Below are 18,878 nucleotides of genomic sequence, written 5' to 3' on the forward strand. Positions count from 1 at the left end.
TAAAATGGATGATGGACAGTTTGTAAAGAAATGTGTACCATTAATTAAAATTATTTGTTACTCCTGCATACCTCTTTATTAGTAATTACCTGCTTATTTACTTGCCAGTGTTGTGAACTCTAGCAAGTTCTCCTTTCCATGAATGGAAGTTAACTAAACTTTGTTGCTATAGTATTGCTTTATGTGGTTTCTGATAGGTTCAGCTGTTATTGCGATTCCTCTTTAGTTTCAGAACCGTCAATAATATGAAGAAACAGCAAATACGGTAGTAGCAGAAAGACACAAATACTGATAAAGCTGTACTATTTTATAATTTCACCTAAAATTAGAGAAGGCATGGCATGTGATACATTTTATTTGCTGAGGCCAATATATATTTTTAAGATATATATTTTAATTTAATTACTAGCTTCTCTTTTATTGATTTTAGTCCTTAGTATTTTACGACCCATTATTATAATCCTCAGCCAACTTCCAAGTGATTTCCAATTATCTTATATTACAATATTTAGCTAGATATTCTTTAATTTTCTCCCAATCTTCTTGAGTCTCCTTTCTGATTGTAGATTCTTCCAGTCAGGTCAGCCAGCTCCAAAAAGTCCAACATCTTCATCTTCCATTCTTCTATTGTTGGTATTTCTTTAGATTTCCAATTTTTGGCTAGTAATAGTCTTGCCGCTGTGGTGGCATACAAATACAATCTAAAATCCTTTTTGGTCAATTCCAATCCTATTAGTCCAAGTAGAAAGGCTTATGGTTTCTTAATAAATGTATTTTTCAACATTTTTTTCAACTCATTGTAAATCTTTTCCCAGAAGTCCTTGGGACACATCCACCACATATGATAAAAGGTACCTTCTTTTTCTTTACATTTCCAACATAAAGTATCATTTGTGTGGTAAATCTTTGCTAATTTTACAGGAGTTAAGTACCATCTATACAGTGGTACCTCGGGTTACATACGTTTCAGGTTACATACACTTCAGGTTACAGACTCCGCTAACCCAGAAATAGTACCTTGGGTTAAGAACTTTGCTTCAGGATGAGAACAGAAATTGCACGACAGCAGCGGGAGGCCCCATTAGCTAAAGTGGTGCTTCAGGTTAAGAACAGTTTCAGGTTAAGAATGGACCTCCGGAATGAATTAAGTACGTAACCAGAGGTACCACTGTACATCATTTTCATAATATTTTCTTTTAATACAGTGCATGCAGTGAACTTAACCCCTTTCTTCCACAGCCTTTCCCAATCTTCCAACATTATATTGTGTCCAACATCTCTTGCCCAATCTATCATCACAGATTTAATTTGTTCATCCTTTGTATGCCATTCCAACAATAAATTGTACATTTTGGATAGGTTTTTAGCATTGGTATCTAACAACTCTGTTTCCAATTTGGATTTTTCCATTGCAAAACCATTTTTCTTATCAAGCTTATACAGTTCGTTGATCTGATAATATTGTAGCCAATCTAATTTATTTTTAACTTGATGAAATGGTCTTAATTTAAGTCCTTCATTGTCTTCCCACAATAGATCAGCATATTTCAACCATTTACTCTCCATATTTAACTTTTTCTGGGCATTTGTTTCCATTGGTGAAAACCTGGGTGTTTTCCTTTCTAAGAGATCTTTATATCTTATCCAAACATTATATAAAGATTTTCTGATTACATGAGTTTTAAAACCTTTATGGGCTGATATCTTGTCATACCATAAGTATGCCAACCAAATACATTGTCAAATCCCTCCAAATCTAGCACACCAACATTTTCTAGTTGAATCCATTCCTTAATCCAGCAGAAAGCTGCAGCTTCAAAGTATATCTTCAGGTCTGGCAAGGAAAATCCCCCTCTTTCTTTTGAGTTTGTTAATATTTTATATTTAATTCTGGGTTTTTTTCCCTTGCCAGATAAATTTAGACAATGCTTTCTGCCATTCTTTAAAACATTTTACATTTTACATTATCAATAATTGGGATAGCTTGGAATAAGAACAAAATCTTTGGCAATACATGCATCTTAACCACTGATATTCGGCCCATCATTGACAGTTTTAAATTTGACCATACCTCAAGATCTCTCTTAATTTCATTCCATAATTTTACATAATTATCCTTATATAAATTCAAAATTTTCACTGATAAATTCACACCCAAATATTTCACTTTTTTCACAAAGACAAGGCCAGTCTTTTCCGGAAGGACTTTTCTCTCCTCATTATCTAAGTTTTTCCCCAACACTTTGGTTTTGTTCTTATTTAAGTTAAATCCTGCTGCTTACCCGAACTCCTGAATCAGCTCCAGTGCTTTCACTGCACTGGAGTCTGGGTCTTGTAAAGTTAACACCAAATCGTCGGCAATGGCTTTTAACTTATATTGTTTGGATCCTACTGTTATACCTTTGACCTCTTCCTCCTTCAAAAAATTCCCGAAAATAAAAATATCCTACTAAATGGATTGATCACAAGAAAAGAGGTTGAGAAGGCCATAAATCAGATGCAGCTTGGTAAAGCCCCAGGAACAGATGGTTTGTCTGCAAAATATTACAAGACTTTGAAAGATTGGCTTATTCAGCCGTTGGTTAAGGTGTGCAATAAAATATTAAGAGGGGACAAAGCACCTGAAACCTGGAAGGAAGCTTTTAGACCTATGATACCAAAACCAGATCAAGATAGATCCAACGTAAATAATCACAGACCGCTCTCATTACTTCTCTCCCTTAATTTTCTCTCCCTTAATTTTGACCCAAATGCCAAAGTGAGAGCATTTGGGTCAAAATTAAGGGAGAGAAGAATAACAGTGACCTCATTGTGGGAGTTTACTATAGATCCCCAAGCCAAACGGAGGACATAGATGATGCCTTCCTGGAACAGATGGCCAAGCATGCAAAAGGAAGGGAGATAGTAGTAATGGGGGACTTCAATTACCCGGATATTTGTTGGATGTCAAACTCAGCCAAGAGCATAAGGTCAAACAGATTCCTCACTGGTCTTGCAGACAACTTCATTGTCCAGAAAGTGGGAGAAGCAACAAGAGGAACAGCCATTTTAGATCTGGTCCTAACCAATGTTGATGACCTGGTTAGTGGGGTAGAAGTGGAAGGATCATTAGGCGCGAGTGATCATGCTCTTCTGAAGTTTACTATACAGCGGAAAGGAGCAGCCAAGCATACTAGGACTCAATTTCTTGACTTTAAGAAAGCCGATAGAAATTAGGGAAGTGCTGGGTGAGATCCCATGGACAGTAATACTAAAAGGAAAGGGAGTTCATAATGGCTGGGAGTTTGTTAAGAGGGAGATAGTAAAAGCACAACTTCAGGCAATACCAATGAGACGGAAACATGGAAGGTGCCTAAAGAAGCCAGGGTGGCTATCTAAAGAACTTCTAACTGATTTAAGATTTTAAAAGGATGTGTACAAAAAATGGAAAAGGGGGGAAACCACCAAAGAGGAATTCAAACAAATAGCCAGCATGTGTAGACACAAAGTCAGAAAAGCTAAGGCACAGAATGAACTCAGGCTTGCTAGAGAGGTTAAAAGCAACAAAAAAGGCTTTTATGGGTATGTTCGTAGCAAAAGGAAGAACAAAGAAACAGTGGGGTTCCTCAGAGGAGAAGATGGTGAAATGCAAACAGGGGACACAGAAAGGGCTGAACTCCTCAATGCCTTCTTTGCCTCAGTCTTCTCCGATAAGGAAAACAATGCCCGACCTGAAGAATTTGGAGCAAATGATTCAGCAGTGGAAACACAGCCCAGAATAACTAAGGAGATAGTACAAGAATACTTGTCTAGTTTAGATGTATTCAAGTCTCCAGGGCCAGATGAACTGCATCCAAGAGTATTAAAAGAACTGGCAGATGTGATCTCAGAACCACTGGCAGTCATCTTTGAGAATTCCTGGAGAACAGGTGAAGTCCCGACAGACTGGAGGAGGGCAAATGTTGTCCCTATTTTCAAAAAGGGGAAAAGAGAGGACCCAAATAATTACCGCCCAGTCAGTCTGACATCAATACCAGGGAAGATTCTGGAGCAGATCATTAAGCAAACAGTCTGTGAGCACCTAGAAAGGAATGCTGTGATCACCAATAGTCAGCATGGATTTCTGAAAAATAAGTCATGTCAGACTAACCTGATCTCGTTTCTTGACGGAATTACAAGCCTGGTAGATGAAGGGAACGCAGTGGATGTAGTCTACCTTGATTTCAGCAAGGCATTTGACAAGGTGCCCCATGATATTCTTGTAAAGAAGCTGGTAAAATGTGGTCTTGACTATGCTACCACTCAGTGGATTTGTAACTGGCTGACTGACCAAACCCAAAGGGTGCTCATCAATGGTTCCTCTTCACCCTGGAGAAGAGTGTCTAGTGGGGTGCCACAGGGTTCTGTCTTGGGCCCGGTCTTATTCAACATCTTTGTCAACGACTTGGATGATGGATTCAAGGGCATCCTGATCAAATTTGCAGATGACACCAAACTGGGAGGGGTGGCTAACACCCCAGAGGACAGGATCACACTTCAAAATGATCTTGACAGATTAGAGAACTGGGCCAAAACAAACAAGATGAATTTTAACAGGGAGAAATGTAAAGTATTGCACTTGGGCAAAAAAAATGAGAGGCACAAATACAAGATGGGTGACACCTGGCTTGAGAGCAGTACATGTGAAAAGGATCTAGGAGTCTTGGTTGACCACAAACTTGACATGAGCCAACAGTGTGACGCGGCAGCTAAAAAAGCCAATGCAATTCTGGGCTGCATCAATAGGAGTATAGCATCTAGATCAAGGGAAGTAATAGTGCCACTGTATTCTGCTCTGGTCAGACCTCACCTGGAGTACTGTGTCCAGTTCTGGGCACCACAGTTCAAGAAGGACACTGACAAACTGGAACGTGTCCAGAGGAGGGCAACCAAAATGGTCAAAGGCCTGGAAATGATGCCTTATGAGGAACGGCCAAGGGAGCTGGGCATGTTTAGCCTGGAGAAGAGGAGTTTAAGGGGTGATATGATAGCCATGTTCAAATATATAAAAGGATGTCACATAGAGGAGGGAGAAAGGTTGTTTTCTACTGCTCCAGAGAAGCGGACACGGAGCAATGGATCCAAACTACAAGAGAGAAGATTCCACCTAAACATTAGGAAGAACTTCCTGACAGTAAGAGCTGTTTGACAGTGGAATTTGCTGCCAAGGAGTGTGGTGGAGTCTCCTTCTTTGGAGGTCTTTAAGCAGAGGCTTGACAACCATATGTCAGGAGTGCTCTGATGGTGTTTCCTGCTTGGCAGGGGGTTGGACTCGATGGCCCTTGTGGTCTATTCCAACTCTATGATTCTATGATTCTATGCTTCTGTTGTGAGGATCAAATTCAATAAAAAGTTAGTTTGGATGTTCTTTTTACATTTTTTTTATAGTTAAGTTGAGAGAGAAAGATTTCGCTTTGCTAGAGATAGAGAGGTAAACTATTCAAAACTTGGAATTTTGAATTTTTAAAAACAATATTAGCAGATAAAATTATGACCTGTAATCAAAACTGTATATGGAGAATGTTACATGAATATATATTAAATTTTAAAAAATAAATTGTTGTATCCCCTTGAAGGATCAGTAAGTTACTGTGGCAGGAGCTTTGATAGACAACTACATTAGTAGTGCCCTCAAAAAAAATCCTTAGATTATTAAAATACTGTCACTCAACATATGCTGGTTTGCACTCTCAAGGTTTAAGACCAGTTAACACATGGAGTTGGGTATAATATGTTGAGGCATGGGGCACTTGTTGTGTTCTTACACAACCTTGTCAATTCTCTGCTTTTCATTTAAAAAAAAATCTGTCAAGGCTTCGGTTACATTAATTGTCCCTAAGTCTGAAAGCTGCTTCGGACAACTTGAGCTCTGAACTTCACCCTGTCTCATCTCTGAATATCATGAGCATGTAAATGATAAGGTAGTGTAAACATGTCTAAGCACATCTTCAGGTGTGGTCTGCCACTGTGACCAAAGTTGAGCCTGAGTCAATATTCAACTTTTGTTTGTAGATTCATCTGCCCCAACTTCTTTATCTTACGTAAGACTAGGGAAATATTCTTTTAAACCTGGTTTTGTCTGTGCTATAGGACAAAGAAACTGGAAGACTTTGTATAAACAATGTACTGGAGACACTATCTGAGCTTTAAGATAAAACCCTTTAAAAATGCATGTGGGACAGTAAAGATGGCAAAAGCAGCACCCCTGATCCTTCCCCAGTTCTACAGAAATATTCAACACTGATCCGTAAAGCAAGACTGTTCAACGGTATCGCTCTCTGAAGTTTATTTTCTGCTCTACAGTAGACTAACTCTGATTGCATTTGTCAGGGCAAAGGGTTTGTTTTCATCTGCTGTTCATTTCTTAGGGCTGCCCAGCCATATATCTGGATGGGTTGGGGTCATTCAGGCCCCCCAGTTCTGTTTGCTGTACAGTGGAACCTCGTGTTACGTGCCATCCCCCTTACAAACGCTGCGGGTTACGAGCTCCGCTAACCTGGAAGTAGGTCCCCTTGTTGCAAACTTTGCCCCAGGATGCGAGCGGAAGTCATGTGCCAGAAGCACGGCAGCAGTGGGAGGTGCCATTAGTGAAAGCGCACCTCATTTTATGAGCGGTTTCGGGTTACAAACGGACCTCTAGAACAGATTAAGTTTGTAACCGGAGGTACCACTGTACGTAGATATTTGTTTCTGTTGTGCCATAGCTCCTCCCTGAGTCTGCTTATGTACAAGAGATCTTTCCAGTCATTCATTACAACTTCATATCTGGGGCTTTTGTTTACTTTGCTCTAAACTCCCTACAGACAACACACAGAAAATAACTTCTGTGCTAGAGATAAATTTTTGTAGACACTTGAAGGCAGCCCCGTTTGGGAAGCTCTTAATGCTTGCTTTTTGACAAGCTATATGCACATGTTCTGCTTTCTTATTGCCATATTGCTCATGGCCCATGCTTCTGCCCTCAGTAGACAGTAATTGTAGCCATCAGAAGCAGTATTGGTGCACTAGAAGCTAGTAACCTTGGACCTCCTGCTCAGATTTCCATCCTGTTACGGCAGCTGTGTGGGAAGACGGTCAAATATAAACTCTTCATGTGCCTTGTGCCCAATGATGTCCCTCTCTGGAAGGATACCCAGGACTGTTGTTGCAGCACATCCTTCTTGTTTGATGTTTTGTTGTATTTTTAATATTTTGTTGGAAGCCGCCCAGAGTGGCTGGGGAAACCCAGTCAGATGGGCGGGGTATAAATAATAAATTATTATTATTATTTATTTTTATCTCCGCTTGCTGGGCAGGATAGAGTAAGTGGCTCTGCCATTGTGTGGATTCCAGATGATCACTAGTGGCAGCCTGTTTTGTGGCTCTGTGACAATCATAATATCTAATGATTCCTTTTAAAATTTATATTCCCTCTTTCTCCTCTTTGCTTCAAATAATTTGAATTGAAGTGCTCCCCTTCCCTGACAGTATGGTCCATTGAGTTCCTTTTTATCTACTGCTTGGCAAAACCATCACTTAACGTGCATTATCATCTAACATTTACTGCTTATTAACTGAGCAGTTGAAGTATTTGATTGCTTTATTCCTAAACCCTTCACTGTATGATAGATTTCTTTTAGTCAAATATAAATAGTTGTAAGATTTGCTGCTTCTGTGCTTGTTATCTGAGTAGATAAATGGACAGCAGCATGCTCGAGTAGGAAGAATGCATGTGATGGGGAAATCTGGGCAGAATCCAGTTGCTAGCTGTAGACATCCTCCAAACCAGTTTTTGGACTCTTGCTGTAGGAGAACTGCATGTGCAAACAGCATTACTGTTTCTGGATCAGAATAATTTCTTAGGCTATGCAGAGTGTCTGTCCCGCCCCCCCCCCCCCCAATCTTATTAAGCTTGGCCTTACAGAATAAATCTAGTCTTAGCATTTTGTTTTGAACAGCGGGCAGTGAGACCTTTGGAAACAGAGGAACAGCTCCTGACATTTGGGAACATATGGCCTCTGTACATAATGCTTTAAACTGAAACACTTCTTTGATGTGTCTAGATCCAGCCTATAAGTAACTCAGCATCTGCTGGTGTTACAATGTTTCTATTTTAACGCCATAATTTACAGGAAAAATAATGCAACTCCCCCCAAACCTTCCAACCTTTAGCCAGAACCCTTTGACTGAAGCATTGTTCCTGTTCCACTATTTGGTTGGGCGGGGGGGGGGGGGGAATAGAGAAGCACATTTTAATTTTGAAAGAAGAAAAAAAGTGAAACCAACTCAGTTGATGTGTACATCTGCTTGCATGTTTTAGCTCATGCTAAATACTTCAGCTATGAAAAATAGCATTCCTTGAGTATAAGTATCCTTGTATTTAATGGTTGATTTTGAACTGATCAAAAGCTGTCAGATTTGCTGTGTTCTGAAGACTTTTCAAGCCACTATTCAGAGTTAACAAGGGCTATCGAGTGTCTGGCTCCGAAGCGCCCTCTCCAGTTGCATGGAGCCCGGACAGCCCCGTGGTTTTCCCCGGAGCTGATAGCGATGAAACAATCATTGAGATGGCTAGAGCGCCAGTGGTGGAAAACTCACCGAATCAGACCGGACACGGGTTAGAGCTCAATGTCGATGCAGATGCAATAGAGGCGGTGAAGAAGGTCCTCTTCGCCATTGCTATTGCCACTCCCGCTTTGCAGAAGGGGTGCTGCGCAGCTCTCCATCTCTGTGCAGCGCCTCTCCAGTGAAGTGGGAGGAGGAATGGAGCCCCTTCTATTTCTCCTCCTGCTTTCCTGGAGAGGCACTGTGCAGTGCCTCTCCAGTGAAGTGAAGTCAGAACAGCAAGAGGGATTGCTGCGCAGCGAAAGCAGCGATCCGTCTTGCTGTTCTGGCTTCAGCGAAAGCAACGCAAAGCCTCTTCAGGGCAGGGGGACTGTTCCTCCCGTTGCCCTCAAGAAACTGCACGCGGCTATCCCAGAAGTCAGAACAGCAAGAGGGATCACTGCTTTCGCTGCGCAGCGATCCCTCTTGCTGTTCTGGCTTCTGGGATAGCTGCGCAGCCTGCATTCGCTCCATAAGATGCACACACATTTCCCCTTACTTTTTAGGAGGGAAAAAGTGCGCCTTATAGAGCGAAAAATATGGTAGCCTTGGTCACACTGGTGGATGATCTCTGGCGGCCTAGGGACAAAGGTGAAAGCTGTTTCCTAGTTCTGCTGGATCTCTCTGCGGCCTTTGATACTATCGACCATGACATCCTTCTGGACTGTCTAGAGGGGCTGGGAGCTGGAGGCAGTGTTATACAGTGGTTCCTCTCCATCTTCCTGGGCCTTGTCCAGAAAGTTGTGTTGGGGGATGAGTGTTCAGACCCCTGGCCTCTCACTTGTGAGGTGCCTCAGGGTTACGTCCTTCCCCATGCTTTTTAACATCTATATGAAGCCACTAGGAGAGATCATCAGAGGGTTTGGGCTGGGTGTTCATCAATATGCGGATGACACCCAGATCTACCTCTCTTTTAAAGCATAGAATCATAGAATCATAGAGTTGGAAGAGACCACAAGGGTCATCGAGTCCAACCCCCTGCCAAGCAGGAAACACCATCAGACCACTCCTGACATATGGTTGTCAAGCCTCTGCTTAAAGACCTCCAAAGAAGGAGACTCCACCACACTCCTTGGCAGCAAATTCCACTGTCGAACAGCTCTTACTGTCAGGAAGTTCTTCCTAATGTTTAGGTGGAATCTTCTTTCTTGTAGTTTGTATCCATTGCTCCGTGTCCGCTTCTCTGGAGCAGCAGAAAACAACCTTTCTCCCTCCTCTATGTGACATCCTTTTATATATTTGAACATGGCTATCATATCACCCCTTAACCTCCTCTTCTCCAGGCTAAACATGCCCAGCTCCCTTAGCCGATCCTCATAAGGCATTGTTTCCAGGCCTTTGACCATTTTGGTTGCCCTCCTCTGTACACGTTCTAGTTTGTCAGTGTCCTTCTTGAACTGTGGTGCCCAGAACTGGACACAGTACTCCAGGTGAGGTCTGACCAGAGCAGAATACAGTGGCACTATAACTTCCCTTGATCTAGATGCTATACTCCTATTGATGCAGCCCAGAATTGCATTGGCTTTTTTAGCTGCCGCGTCACACTGTTGGCTCATGTCAAGTTTGTGGTCAACCAAGACTCCTAGATCCTTTTCACATGTACTGCTCTCAAGCCAGGTGTCACCCATCTTGTATTTGTGCCTCTCATTTTTTTTGCCCAAGTGCAATACTTTACATTTCTCCCTGTTAAAATTCATCTTGTTTGTTTTGGCCCAGTTCTCTAATCTGTCAAGGTCGTTTTGAAGTGTGATCCTGTCTTCTGGGGTGTTAGCCACCCCTCCCAGTTTGGTGTCATCTGCAAATTTGATCAGGATGCCCTTGAGTCCATCATCCAAGTCGTTGATAAAGATGTTGAATAAGACCGGGCCCAAGACAGAACCCTGTGGCACCCCACTAGTCACTCTTCTCCAGGATGAAGAGGAACCATTGATGAGCACCCTTTGGGTCCGGTCAGTCAGCCAGTTACAAATCCACTGAGTGGTAGCATAGTCAAGACCGCATTTTACCAGCTTCTTTACAAGAATATCATGGGGCACCTTGTCAAATGCCTTGCTGAAATCAAGGTAGACTACATCCACTGCGTTCCCTTCATCTACCAGGCTTGTAATTCTGTCAAAAAAAAGCAGAACCAGTGAAGGCGGTGAAGGTCCTGTGTGAGTGACTGGAGGCAATTGGAGGATGGATGGTGGCTAACAGATTCAGGCTGAATCCTGACAAGACAGAAGTACTGTTTTGGGGGGACGGGGCGGGCAGATGTGGAGGACTCCCTGGTCCTGAATGGGGTAACTGTGCCCCTGAAGGACCACATGCGCAGCCTGGGAGTCATTTTGGACTCACAGCTGTCCATGGAGGCTCAAGGCAATTCTGTGTCCAGAGCAGCTGTCTCCCAGCTCCATCTGGTACGCAGGCTGAGACCCTATCTGCCTGCAGACTCACCAGAGTGGTGCATGCTCTAGTTATCTCCCGCTTGGACTACTGCAATGTGCTCTATGTGGGGCTACCTTTGAAGGTGACCCGTAAGTACAACTAATCCAGAATGCAGCATTTGCATCCATTTATATAAATATGCACATCCTTAGTCACCTGCCTGCGCATATATATAACTGTGTTGATCACATGCCAAGAGGACTTGCTGTGGAAGCCAAAGTGAGAATATTTCCCAGGGAGTGGATATGCTGGTGGTTTCCCTGTGCAAATTCCACTGCATTCCTATTCTTTGGTGGCTGGGAGAGACTCGCTTGGGAAAAGGAAAACAAGCATTCTGGAAGACTATGAGTCGTAGCTCAGTGGCAGAGCATCTGCTTTGCATGCAGAAGGTCCCAGGTTCAACCCCTGGCATCTCCTGGTGGAGGTAGGAGATATTCCTGCCTGAAATGGGACCAATAGCCTGACTCTGTATGAGGTGCTGCAAGCCATGCCCACTGTACTCAGGTTCTATTTGTGCAGGCCATCAGTGGTACCAGGAAGGGGTTGCATCCCCATTGTCTTTGTACAGCTCGCCCCTGGTGGTACAAATGCATATTGTGTATCTGACCTGGCGAACGGATAAATGAGATACAGCAAGAATGGTGATTGGGACCTGCTGCACAGGTCTCTGTGTTGAGGCTTCTGGAAATAATTGCATATGTGTGGGGTGAGCTGCTGAACCTTGACATCTGCAACCTGAGATGGGGCCTGGTAGTCCACGTGTGTTGGAAAGACTGGAAGGGCAGCTATTTGCTCAGGGGCGTTTCCACTGCTTTGATTATCTATACGAGGTGGGGCACTTGGGTTGTTCAGCAGTTACCTACACATGTCTCCCTTTTCCCCAACTGACCTGCCAGGTCTTGTTGTCTCAAAAGCATCTCTGTTCTCAGACTTGCTTCCCAAAATGTTAGCAAAGTTCTGCTTTCCCCACCAGCTGTGAGGGCAGGATGCCCCTTTACTATGGTGGCCCTTCACCTGAGCCATCCCTTGTGACATCAGAGTCCATGTAGGCAGGGCATGTGAGGCATAGCCCTGTGGCACATGAACTGTCATCTGAGTTGAGCTTGATACATGTAGGTTATATATTCTGCTGATACTGTGAGGCAGTTGACTGTTGAGATGTTCCACATCTTGAGCATTCCCATGTCACTACGTGCCTGGGAAAGGTGGGGGAGCCTGGAAAATTCAGTTTCTGTATCCTCTATGGTTCTGCCAGATTGCACTAGATGGTACAGTGGTACCTCGGGTTAAATACTTAATTCGTTCTGGAGGTCCGTACTTAACCTGAAACTGTTCTTAACCTGAAGCACCACTTATCTAATGGGGCCTCCTGCTGCTGCCGCACCGCCGGAGCACAATTTCTGTTCTCATCCTGAAGCAAAGTTCTTAACCTGAAGCACTATTTCTGGGTTATCAAAGTCTGTAACCTGAAGCATATGTAACCTGAAACATATGTAACCCGAGGTACCACTGTATTGTGGATGTGACTGATAGGGAATTGGATGTGGTAGAATTATGTCTGCTCCTAGCTGTGCCTGTGGCCTGGCCTGCTTTATGTTAATTACATGTGGATGTATCTTTGCCTGCCAGGTTCTGTATGCATGGGTGACTGCATTTCTGTCTGTGTGGTCCGTCTCCCCCGCTCCACTGGGGGGTGGATAGGGGCTAATTATGCCTCATTCAGACTCCTCTTGAGCTTCTCATTCCCTGGATGCAGTTCTTACTACAGATGGCTAGGCAAGAGGCTGTTTACACGTCTGACTATGTACAGACCTTTAAGGCTGGAAATCAATACATCTGTACCACCGGAACATAAGTGCCACTATTTCAGCAGAGTTGACACACTCTTCAGAGCCTGTTTTGGGTTTTCCAGAGTATAACTTAGAAAACCTGAAAAACTGGTTCCATGGAGATGGAGGGAGAGGGGTGAGTGGAAGAGTCTTATGCATCCATGGGTAGTAGCTGCTCTGCAAGCCTACTTCTCTTTCTTTGTAAAGCACTGTACATTCACCCTTAGTCATATGTCCCAGCCAAGAAGGAGGCCTTTAGGAGAAAGCTTTTTCCTTCTTAAAATTTGTTGTTGTTTTTTTGTGTTTTTTTTTTGCTGAAGGAACGTATTGCTTTTGCTATCAACTCTGGTATTATATGTTTGATAATGCTAAGGGTATCTCTACATCTTCAAGTCGGACATGTATCCCCAGAACAGAAAGAGTGGGTGGGCACCACAGTAGATAGACTGGTAACTTGATAGGCTTGTTTACTCAAAAGTAATTCTCATTGTGTTCAGTACTTCTTAACTCCTCAGTAAGCATATAACATTGCAACCAGATTAACCTAGTTTTTATGAAAGCATTTATTGAGACATATTGAGGAACTCAGTGGAGTAAACGTAATCCAGATGGTATAGCAACCTCATCAGCTTTTTTGTGGTTACTTTTTGGAATGGCCACTTGGAGGCGGAAATGGAGAGTGGTTGAGAAGCTCCGACCCTTAGAGCCACTACTCATTTTTCCTATGGGATGGTAATGGAAGGATGACCAGTTAGAATTTAGTTTGATCTTTCATTCACCATTTTATGGAGCTCTTTCAGTTGGTCATCCAATAATTGCCACATGGTACCAACAGCCAGTGGTGTTCAACAGTATTTTTACCATACTGGTTTCTGTTAGTCTCTACCTAACAGTTTCTGCCTTGCGTCTGAAAACTTGCATCTGTCTCTTTAACAAAGAAGTGCATTCCTTTCCGATGGTTGAAAAAATTAGTTTCACTTTTGCAGCCAGCACTCCACATAAGGGATGAAGAATTAAAAGCAATATAAAATGAAAATTCTTAACAATCAGAGCTTCCTTATTTGTTAATAATCTTTCCTAGTCACAAACAATAAAAATTTGTTTTTTTGTTTTATTTTCAGTCTGTTAATGCCTCTTCTTACGCCAGCAGTCAGTTTACATTCCAGGTGATAGTTTAACTGGTAGACAGATCACCTCAGTTGTAATTGATCACAGTCTCAAAGATAATTAAAGAAGGGAGATCTAGCTGACCTAATGCCTCGAGGGCTAACCTTCAGGGCTATTCTGTGGTGTCTGGGCACAGTAGTGGTTGGTTTCTCTCTCCTAGTCACTCACTATCAGAAACACCCCCGTCTTCAGCATGAAGAGTAGCTTTCTTCAGAGCATTAGAGGTTGATCCCTTAAGGTAAAGGTACCCCTGCCCGAACGGGCCAGTCATGTCCGACTCTAGGGTTGTGCGCCCATCTCACTTAAGAGGCCGGGGGCCAGCGCTGTCCGGAGACACTTCCGGGTCACGTGGCCAGCGTGACGAAAGAGAGGATGTGACAACCAAGATTTATGTCTTGGCTGTCATTAATCACTGCATAATTATCTCTGTTGATGGAATACCAACAATAAATAATTCTGGCACATGGTTTTTTAATATATTATTAGAATCGTGATTAAATTTGTCAGGGTGGCTTTCAATAAAATCATTCCTGCATTTCAGGGGGTTGGACTAGATGACCCTTGGGGTAGATTGCTGTTTTTGAGCTATTTGTATGGAAAACTGGCAAAAAGGGCACTGCTGCCATGGGCTGCCACACGTCTGCATTTTCCCGGACAGTTTCCCGATTTCTGCCTGGACACTGCTGCCGACTGCAGTACCTTGGTTCTCAAACGCCGAAAACCCGGAAGTGTTCCGGTTTTCAAACATTTTTTGGTCAGCCAAACGTCCAGTGCGGTTGTTGGCTATTGATTCCAGGGCGCCTGCACCAATCAGAAGCTGCACCTTGGTTTTCTGATATTTTGAAAGTCAAACAGACATCTGGAATGGATTAAGATTGGCGCTTTTGTTTTTGCTATTTATTTTGCGTTTTTGTGGCTTTTTCAGTTAATTTGTTTTTGTGACTGTGTGGAACCCAGTTCAGCTATTGATTGATGGATTGTGTGACTGCGGAAATGGATAAAAGCCCCCATCCAAACTGACTATCATCCGTGCAGGTAAGAATTTGTTTTTATTTTTATTATCTACAATACAGTGGTACCTTGGATTGCATATGCTTCAGGTTACATACGCTTCAGGTTACAGACTCCGCTAACCCAGAAATAGTACCTTGGGTTAAGAACTTTGCTTCAGGATGAGAACAGAAATTGTGCTCCGGCGGCACGGCAGCAGCAGGAGGCTCCATTTGCTAAAGTGGGCTTCAGGTTAAGAACGGACCTCCAGAACGAATTAAGTAATTAACCTGAGGTACCACTGTACTGTTTTGTTTATTTTATAGTACAGTACATTGTTTATTGCTTTCATTTTATGGATCAATGGTCTCGTTAGATAGTAAAATTCATGTTAAATTGCTGTTTTAGGGGTTGTTTTTAAAAGCCTGGAATGGATTAATCTGTTTTGCATTATTTTCTATGGGAAAGCACGCCTTGGTTTTGGAATGGACTTCACAAACGGATTAAGTTTGAGAACCAAGGTCCCAGTGTATTCTGACTGTGTATGGGAAAATCCAGACATATGTCAACCCTACCTTGGGGTCCCTTCCAAATCTACACTTGGTAATCTTTACAATAAGTAACGCTTTCCCCATGTAATGACGTTATCTGATAGGAAAGGTCAGTTAGGGCCACAGGCAGTAGTGGGGGAGTTCGCAACATTGCATAGCTCTTTCTCTGAGACACCTCAGCTCTTAGAATCACAGCACTGTAGAGTTGGAAGAGACCCAACCCCATGCAATGCAGGAATCATCTGCCCCTTTCTTACTTAAAAAGTATGGAAAAGGTAACATCCCCAACATTTTTCTATTATTTTATTTTTTTAACAATTATAACTGGTACAGGATTTTTATCACACTATATGCATCAATTAGCCCTCACCAATATGTACCTGAAACTCAGGATTACATTTTATATATCTGAAAGCTTATGCCGTTATAAATGTATTCACCTTTAAGATGCCACAAGACTTGCTGCTGTATTTACCACATACTTATTTTTTGTTAGGTAATAATTCACTTTTGTTGAACACAGGTTATTAATACTGGCAGTTGTTTCTGCTTCTGCTCTCCTTCTGTCCGCAGTCTGTAAAGTGAAGAAGCGCGGGGGGGGGGGGCAAGGAAGAAAAGAAAGCAGCCCCTCTGACTGTGGGGAGGTGCTGCATTGCTGTCTGCAATCTGCGGTGGGCTCCCTGATATGTGGTACCAGTTGGATTGCTATAGCATGTTATATGTGGGGCTGCCTCTAAAGACAGTTCAGAAACGTTAGCAGGTGCAAAATTTGGCAGCTAAGTTGCTCACCAGGGCAAGACGGTTTGAACAAATCCTGGCCCAAATGCACTGGCTACCAATAAGTTTCCGGGCCCAATTCAAAGTGCTGGTTTTGACCTACGAAGCCTTTAATGGCTCAGGAACGCAATACCTCAAGGGCTGCCTCTCTCCATGTGAACCAACCCAGACCCTGAGATCATCTTCGGAAGCCCTTCTTTTGGTGCCTCCTCCATGACAGGTCTGGAGAGTGGCAACACGAAAACGGGCCTTCTCTGCAGTGGCTCCCATCAGTGGAATGCTCTCCCCAGGGCAGTTCGCCTGGTGCCTTCATTATACATCTTAAGGTGCCAGGCAAAAGCTTTCCACTTTAACCAGGCCTTTGGCTAATTAACATCCTGTGACCTTTTACATGTCTTTGGGTGGGGTGGGGGTTATGGGATTGTTCTTGTTTGTGTTATGTATTTTGTGTTTTTATTTTGGATTTTTATGCTGTGAACTGCCCAGAGATCTTTGAATGAAGGGGTTATACAAATTTAATAACAATACCAGCATCCATGGCGCATGTTCTGAACTCAGCTGTTCCTTGTTAGTGTCGTCTTCCTTTGCAACTTCTTGGCCAGTGCTAGGACTGTCCTTCCTGATTCCAGTTTCATTTTGCCCTGCCTTTACTGAATGGCTACACCTCGTAAGATTGGTCTTTCTGTATGTAATTGTTTCTCCAAGTTCCCTTTTTATGTTCTTATTTTTTGACTCAAACCAAAAAAGCTATGCTGAAGAGTTATCTTACATGGCAAACAACCCTGATGCCCCTGCTCCCCCAGTGCAAGGTTATGGAGTGTTCAGAATAATTACTACTCTGACAAAAACAATGGCTTCTGTTGCAATTTAATTGAAGTAAATTATATTCGAATTAAGTGGTTTTAACAATACTGCAAAGTTGTGTTTAGCTGATTTACAGTGTAAAGGGTTTGGTGATTGATCATTAACTGCTCTGAACAGTGAAATTCTTCGGTTCTTAGCAAACAGAGCGCAGGGAGGAATATCTGATAGGGCTGCATGAATTGCTGTGGTCTTTCCTTGTCCTCTTGTCGAGCGTGCCGTCTGTATGCGCCACTTTGCTTCTGCAATTGTTCGGCCTTTGCTCTCCAACTAGTTAAGGTGTGGCTGGCTGATTCAGGTTGTTCTCTCTTTCCCCTCTTACCTGAAGATTTGCATGTTTGACCTGGTGGAGTAATTGGGCCCACAGCAACCTGGGCGTGCCTCTCTGAGAAACATTTAGTTTCATGTATGACTCATAAGCTGAAGCACACACACCACTTCCCCAATCTACAGAAGCCATTTTAACTGCACAAAACTGCTGGATTACTTTTTACTGTCTAGCTTTTGGGACTCTGCAAACATCTTAGATCAAGGTAATTTTGACTGACTTAACTTGGTGAAGTGTCTGTAACTTAAATTTAATATTTCTGGTAGAGGATTAGGTGTACCTGCTGAGTTTTTAAAAACAAACATGGCTGTGTGCTTTTGGCTATGTTAATAATTGAAAGTCACACGCTTAATTTAATTAAAAATAGGGAACAGATAGTGTAATACTGACTGTTTTGTATTTAAATGTTTTGTTTGCCACAATATTAAAAATGGGTTTGCAAGATTAAGGCTGGGAAGATGATCTGTTGTAGCACAGTAAGTTTGATTGCAGGAAAAGGGGGCCTGTCAGCTTTACTGGTTTACCTATATATAAAAGTGTTAATGGATTTAATGCTTTTGAAAAAGGAAACTAATATAATATAAACTGCTGAAATCCAGCACTGTGTGCCGCAGAAAAAAAACATTTCAGGTGTAGCCTTTACCTTTAAGGTGGATTATTATTTGTAAAATAGTTATGTGTGTCTAAGCATGGTGTAGGCAAGCCTGTGGCAATCCTCCAGACGACACATTAGTAAACTGAGCTGGGTTAAAGAGTTGAATTCTGATTGTTCACATCCAAGAGACTGAACTGAGGAAGACTGAGCCAGTCTTCTGTTGTCTGTGATTTTAGCACTCAGCTTTCTGTTATGCTACCCAAAAAATGAAAAATAAGAGTTTGTAGTTGTTATAATCCTAAAGACTGTTGTTGCTGGGAATTTCTGCCGTTCTATACTGCAAAACGTATATATTACATTTTATAGCAGAAGTGAGTTTGTGTTGTAACATAAAGGTTTCAGGTTAGGACCAAGGAGTGGAAAGACTGTTTCTATGAGGGGAGGGGAATACGCTTGAGTTGTAAATTATTTGTCTATTGACTTCAGCATGCAAAGTTTCTGTTTTCCACAACATGATTTTAGATGGGGGATTCTGCCTGTCTTGTTTAGGCGTTAGTTGTCAGTTTTAGCTGAAGGCTTATCTGAGTAAGCTGTGTTTTATTTCCCCTTTTCAACTGAAAACAAAACTTGATCAACTTTTAAAACCAGGTCCGATTCCTTAAAACAGAAGATGCAATGCCAGAGGAAAATCTGCCTGTAATGTCTCCCTGTGTCTATGGAATACAATGGGGCTTTTTGCTGCTACCAACATT

General features: G+C 42.5%; 1 protein-coding gene across 4 annotated transcripts in view; it reads left to right on the forward strand.

Moving 5' to 3' along the window:
- Positions 1 to 18,878, forward strand: part of ELF1 (E74 like ETS transcription factor 1) — a 64,276-nt gene that overhangs the window by 1,229 nt on the left and 44,169 nt on the right. Inside the window, exon 1 of one of the 4 annotated variants that reach the window (XM_083448729.1) lies at positions 14,877 to 15,059. The exons of 2 other annotated variants lie outside the window; for them this stretch is intronic. The gene's annotated coding sequence lies outside the window, so the exon portion shown is untranslated. Of the gene's footprint in view, positions 1 to 14,876; positions 15,060 to 17,579; positions 17,737 to 18,878 lie in introns of those variants that run through there. One more of the 4 variants, XM_083448727.1, reaches the window with a different exon arrangement.

The sequence above is a fragment of the Podarcis tiliguerta genome (assembly GCF_965153285.1).
Source record: "Podarcis tiliguerta genome assembly, chromosome: 7".
NCBI lineage: Eukaryota > Metazoa > Chordata > Lepidosauria > Squamata > Lacertidae > Podarcis > Podarcis tiliguerta.